Source organism: Coregonus lavaretus (assembly GCF_964263955.1).
Source record: "Coregonus lavaretus genome assembly, chromosome: 22".
In the NCBI taxonomy this organism is placed as follows: Eukaryota; Metazoa; Chordata; class Actinopteri; order Salmoniformes; family Salmonidae; genus Coregonus; species Coregonus lavaretus.
This window is the reverse complement of record NC_140009.1, coordinates 24,660,721-24,667,533: the sequence shown is the minus strand read 5'-3', so window position 1 is coordinate 24,667,533 and position 6,813 is coordinate 24,660,721. Positions and strand designations below refer to the sequence as shown.

General features: G+C 43.1%; 1 pseudogene across 1 annotated transcript; it reads right to left on the bottom strand.

Annotated features, from left to right (window-relative positions):
• Nucleotides 1-1,596: 1,596 nt before the first annotated feature.
• LOC311149349 (transcription factor E2F1-like) lies at nt 1,597-6,295 on the bottom strand (annotated as a pseudogene). The gene is made up of 6 exons (XR_014615673.1): nt 5,187-6,295; nt 4,943-5,045; nt 4,592-4,811; nt 4,019-4,395; nt 3,639-3,867; nt 1,597-3,496 (listed from the first exon to the last, which is right to left on the bottom strand). The product of XR_014615673.1 is annotated as a transcription factor E2F1-like (transcript).
• Between the last annotated feature and the right edge of the window lie 518 nt (nt 6,296-6,813).

Genomic DNA, 6,813 nt, shown 5'->3' with positions numbered 1-6,813 from the left:
ACCCCTTGACTTTTTCCACTTTGTTACGTTACAGCCTTATTCTAAAATGGATTAAATTCCCCCCCCCCCTCCCCCATCTACACACAATACCCCATAATGACAAAGCGAAAACAGCTTTAAAAATAACAATTGTTGGAGCACCTTTGGCAGCGATTACAGCCTTGAGTTTTCTTGGGTATGTCGCTACAAGCTTGGCACACCTGTATTTGGGGAGTTTCTCCCATTCTTCTCTGCAGATCCTCTCAAGCTCTGTCAGGTTGGATGGGGAGCTTCGCTGCACAGATATTTTCAGGTCTCTCCAGAGATGTTCGATCGGGTTCAAGTCTAGGCTCTGGCTGGGCCACTCAAGGACATTCAGAGACTTGTCCCGAAGCCACTCCTGCATTGTCTTGGCTGTGTGCTTAGGGTCGCTGTCCTGTTGGAAGGTGAACCTTCGCCCCAGTCGGAGGTCCTGAACAGGTTTTCATCAAGGATCTCTGTACTTTGCTCCATTCATCTTTCCCTCAGTCCTGACTAGTCTCCCAATCCCTGCCACTGAAAATCCGCCAGGTTTCCTCCAGATGTGATGGTTGGCATTCAGGCCAAAGAGTTCAATCTTGATTTCAGCAGACCAGAGAATCTTGTTTCTCATGGTCTGAGAGTCCTTTAGGTGCCTTTTGGCAAACTCCAAGCAGGCTGTCATGTGCCTTTTACTGAGGAGGGGCTTCTGTCTGGCCACTCTACCATAAAGGCCTGATTTGTGGAGTGCTGCAGAGATGGTTGTCCTTCTGGAAGGCCCTTCTCCCATCTCCACAGAGGAACTCTGGAGCGCTGTCAGAGTGACCATCGGGTTCTTGGTCACCTCCCTGACCAAGGCCCTTCTCCCCCGATTACTCAGTTTGGCCGGGCGGCCAGCTCTACGTAGAGTCTTGGTGATTCCAAACTTCTTCCATTTAAGATTGATGGAGGCCAATGTGTTCTTGGGGACCTTCGATGCTGCAGACATTTTTTTGTACCCTTCCCCAGATCTGTGCCTCGACCCAATCCTGTCTCGGCACTCTACGGACAATTCCTTCAACCTCATGGCTTGGTTTTAGCTCTGACATGCACTGTCAACTGTGGGACCTTATATTGACAGGTGTGTGACTTTCCAAATAATGTCCAATCAATTGAATTTACCACAGGTGGACTCCAATCAAGTTGTAGAAACATCTCAAGGATGATCAATGGAAACAGGATGTACCTGTGCTCAATTTCGAGTCTCAAAGCAAAGGGTCTGAATACTTATGTAAATAAGGTATTTCTGTTTTTTTATTTTTAATAAATTAGCAAACATTTCTAAAGACCTGTTTTCGCTTTGTCATTATGGTGTATTGTGTGTGATTGATGAGGAACATTTTGTATTTAATCTATTTTAGAATAAGGCTGTAACGTAACAAAATGTGGAAAAAGTCAAGCGGTCTGAATACTTTCTGAATGCACTGTATGACATGCTATGCAGACATGTAGGAATGCTTGGGATATACAGTATGTCTTATCAGTACCTCTGCTTTGCCTCACTGAACTTGAGTCATATTTTAGCTTACATACCTATTCTTAGCAGAACTTGTTTTTTTTGTAGGGTGAAATCAAAATATTTTTATTCTTTAAAAAACAAAGTTGATGCAAAGGACATGCTAGAAACCACTTGTTAGATTGGTACAAGTCATTCTTTTAACCACTGAATTTGTGGCGAAAAAGTTAATCTTGTAACATTGTTATAAAACAAAGCGCTGAACAATGTGAAATTGACTACAGCGTTAGTTTCCTTGTGTCCCTTACGCGTTGTTAACACAGTGGCTGAATTGTCAACAACAGTAGCCTGATGGCCCCCAAATAGTAGTAATCCACAACTTGCGGTTGTTAAGAAATGCAAAGCTAACACTTTCATAAACACCTCAATTATACACACACAGCATAACACCTGAATTAAATCCATCCACCAGACATCCCGATTGTTTTTTTATGAACCCTTTTTTATAAGGCACTACATGAGTCTTGCAGAAAAGAGTTGTGACAAGGTTCATGATAATGACAAAATAAACAAAACATCACATTTAAAAAAGTATTATTAGTTCAGCTGCCATTTCAAGAGAATCAAATTGAAGGCTGAGACAGTCTGACCATTAAATGTGTGTGTGTAATTATCTTATGGAAGGGTTGTTAAGAGGTCAGAGGTCAGAGGTCACCCACAGGTCAGAGAAATAAATAACACCATGTGGGGAAATAAAACAACCTTGGGAAGATACACTGAGTATACCAAACATTTGGTACACCTTCCTAATATTGAGTTTAACCCCACCCTTTGCCCTCAGAACAGCCTCAATTCGTCGGTGCATGGAGTCTACAAGGTGTCGAAAGCATTCCGCAGGGATGCTGGCCCATGTTGACGCCAATGCTTCCCACAGTTGTGTCAAGTTGGCTGGATGTCCTTTGGGTGGTGGACCATTCTTGATACACACAGGAAACTGTTGAGTGTGAAAAACCCAGCAGCGTTGCAGTTCTTGATACAAACCGGTGTGCCTACCACCTACTACCATACTCCGTTCAAGAAGGTACTTAAATATTTTGTCTTGCCCATTCACCCTCTGAATGGCACACATACACAATCAATGTCTCAATTGTCTCAAGGCTTAAACATCATTTTGTAACCTCTCCTCCCCTTAACCTACACTGATTGAAGTGGATTTAACAAATGACATCAAAAAAGGACCATAGCTTTAACCTGGATTCACCTGGTCAGTCTAGGTCATGGAAAGAGCAGGTGTTCTTAATGGTTTGTAGACTCAGTGTATAGCCTGCCATTGCCATTGGCCAACATATTGTATGACTTCTTAAAATGCATCTGAAACCCAACTCTTACTGTAAAAGTCTGACTGTTCCTTACACCTGAGACTATGGCTAAAATGCCTAACTAATATAACAAATTCAGTATTAGCTTTACATGCTAATATTCCAGCTGATAATCACGTCCATATCCCAAGAATACACCTGCACAAACCACTTAGAAAACAAAACAAAAAAACACTCTGTACAAAAACATTATTTGTATATAAATAAATTAAATAGCCATCTAAAGCTAAAGTATTTTGCTAGGCAACTTAAGTGCTAGTACGGTCTGTGCTGTACAATTCTGTATTTTAACCACTTGGGTATGCTTCTTTGTTCTGAGATGGTATGGGGTGTTCCCATAGAAACAGAACCTCATTCTAATTCTGTGGTTGTTCCATTCCACCACATTCTCAGAACTCCAGTGGGGTCAGGTCCCCAAAGTCACAGTCAAACAGTTCGCTGATGCCCTCGTGCTCCTCTAGGCCAAAGTGGTAGTCTTGGTTCTGTGGAGGGGACAGGTTGATGAAGCCATCCAGTGGGTTCCCAAAGCACTCCCCACTGAGGAAGTCAGAGGATGGCAGGGGTGAAAGGTCAAAGTCCGGCAGCACTCCCAGGTTGGGGAATGGGTCGCCTTCCAGGAATGCTTCTGAAAGAGACAGAAAGAAAGGGAACGCACTTTTAGTGACCACAGCAAATAGCCATTGAGGAGTGTTCATGGATTTCTTGGAGAAATCTCAGACATTCCTGAACCTCAGGGTGACAGTGTGACACTAGTGAGAGCAGCTTACCCGCTTCACGACATAATGGCAGAGAGGAGGAGTTCTGTTGGGACACAGCTGCTGATGTAATTTCCTGTGTGGAGCTGCACTGTGGTTGTTCTGCAGGCTGGGGCATTGTCTGGTCTGTGGCTTTAGAGGGGCTGATGCCTGTCACTGGGCTGCAGACACCAGAACTGTCCTCTGGACACAGGAAGACGTCGATGGGACCCTGAGTGCTCTTCAGGGAGACCTGATAGCCCTGCCAGAAGATGAAAGGAATCATTTATTGAAACAAAGGACACAAATCAATAGTTGGAGTTGGAGTGTAAACCACATTAGCTGGAATACAGTATTTGGTCCAGAAAATAGTATTGAGCAAGCGTCCATTGTTATTTTACCCTCCCACATACCTCACAGGGCTCTGAGACTTGCATCTCGGTCTCTGGAGGGGCTCTGATGACCATCACCAGCTGGTCAGGAGAGTCAAAAGACTTCCGCAGATCCTGGCACATCACATAACCCAGCGTGCCATTATGTTAAAGAAAAAACACTGCCCTATAAATGCATATTCAAACACATACAGTAGATACAAAAAGCACACACACACAAACAGAGAGACAAGACAAGAGGATATTTCTTGTTCTGGGTATCCTCAGTGAGGAGTCTCAGCTGGAGGTTACACTTGGTAATGAGCTCATCCAGTTTCTCCTCCGCCTGTGTCAAATCAGAGACCTCTTTCTGTAGGTCCTGGTAACGGGAAACAGACGCTCCATCAATGTGGTTCCCCCTGTGACAAACAGAATGACCTCATAGTTAGGATAATGGAAAGAAGTGTTTCTAATACAAATATCCTGTGGAATCACTGATGTATGCATTCACTCATATATGTAGAGGCCAGCACAATAAGGATTGTAAGCCAGAAAGGCCAGAACACACTTTTGATATTGTCATACTGCATGTACAGTAGAAGAGTTCAGACTTACAGCCATTGTATGTTGTTCTTTGATTTCTTGGAGATGAGCTGGATACCCTCTAGGACATTGGTGATGTCATAGATGCGCCTCTTCTGCACTTCCAGGACCTGCGAGGCCCAGTTGAGGTCCACCACCCCATCAGGAGACTGGGCTAGAAGGTCCAAGAAGCGCTTGGTGGTCAGGTTCAGAGACGTGTCATAGCGACACTTCTCTGTCGAAAGCTTTGGAACTGAGAGAGAGAGGGAGACAGGAATGAAAATACTTGTATTTATTACCTTTGGCCAAAATGATAATAGTTACAATTTAATTAAAATGAATAGTTATATTTGAATTGTGAATGTAAAACAGGGGGTCTTGTACCTCTAGGAGGTGCTGGTGTGGACGTTGGGGCTCTCCCAAGAGAAGGGGGGCGAGAGGTGCTCACATATTGGTGATCACTGTCCAAGTCCAGCTTCCTCTTCACCTGAAACACAAGGTAAAAGGTTAGTATGGATGCACACAGATACTTATTTCTCACACAGACACACTTTCTGTAGTCATTGTACAGGGATAACCTCATCCTAGTCACACTCCGGCGAACACCTATATCAAAATAGTTAACTACCGGAGGTCGTCCCAGAGTTGGCCGTCGCTGGTCCTGGACCACATCTGCAGGGCCTTGGGGGGTGGCGAACAGAAGGACCTCCCCAGTGTTGCTGGGGACTGCCGAGTTGAAGCCCACATTGCTGGGGGTGGAAATTATGACTATCTGGTGGTCTTCTAACAGGTCAATACTCCCAGCATTCAGAAGAGACTCAAAGTCTACCAATAGATCCTCCGACGTCTGACCTGATAGGAGCGTCTCTGACATCGCACACAAAACTGGGGTGTGTTGGGGCAGAATTCAAGTCCAATGGCTTGGTATGGTAGTATTAGCACCTTCTGACATATGTCATCTCTAATGTATGTGAATAATAGTGTAAATGTATTGAAAGAGTTGGCTTACAAATACTGAGGTTAACCATGTCTAATATTGACATTATCTTGCTGACAATCAAGCTTCAACAACAAAAGCTGACTCAATTAAAAATGTATGGTCAAATATAGGGCGTGATTCCTACCAATTAGCCAGCTATAAAATAAAGTTAGAGACGGTGGTTGAGGTTTCTGACAGTTGCAGTCTAATATACAATTGTTACAGTCCGAAACTATACAATACAGCAACACTTATTGTATATTGATAGTTGACAAAGGTGTAATAAACAAGCACCAATGTCAGCTAGCGTGCTAACTCGCTGCTAAGTTTTGCGGCAAGGCCACATCTAGCAACTCCTTTCCCTTTGTCAGCTAACTAGTTAATTTACTGTAGCTAACGTTAGTTGACATCAAAATAACGTTAGTTTGGAGCAAGTTGTAAACATAATGATAATAATTTGCTTACTGTGTTGCTAGCGAGCAGAGTTAATTGAATACTGTATCCAACGACCTAGAAAAGTTTAACTAGTTAGTTAACTAGCTGGCTTTCTAGTATTGTTAGCCAAGAAAGGGGGTTGTGTTCGCGTCAGGGTTAACTTAGAACACAACTCAGTTTCATACGAAACCCTCAAGCAAAACATCAGCTATAACAAGTCAACAATCTAACTAGTTTTTACTCTTCCTAACAAAATTGCACTACCCCGAACGTCTAGTTTAACTTGGAAGAATAACTAACTGGATTTATATAATGCATCCTTTCAAAATGACAAAATGAGGGCAAGTTAGCATGCTAGCTAGCTAGATACAGTACTAGCCAACTCAGTTTTTCACCCCCTCGTTTTGGTCAGCACACCCAGGAAGCAATACGGCAAAACTGAAATAATGATAAATATTCAACCAAAAATCTACATATCCGATAAACGAATCATATGGATCATCTTGCTGAACACCTTGACTATAGTCCGTGCAAAATATGTATCATCTGGACCCCAAATCAACTGTTATTATTTGTTATTGTCCCAGCTGATCAGAACAAGTTGAGGTTTACCCGCCAAATCCTTTAGCCGCGAAATTGACACGTCAATCAATATCACGATTTCAATTGGCTGAGCGAATGAGCCCCGCTAAACTCAGAATTTCCCAGACTTGTCATTGGCTCCATGAAGTGCCACTCTCTGTGATACCACGCTTTTCGTTGTTTTGAATGGGAAAATGTTTTTTGGCGGATAAAATGTGAGAAAGTGTATAGTTGGACTATATCCTAAATCATTTGATTC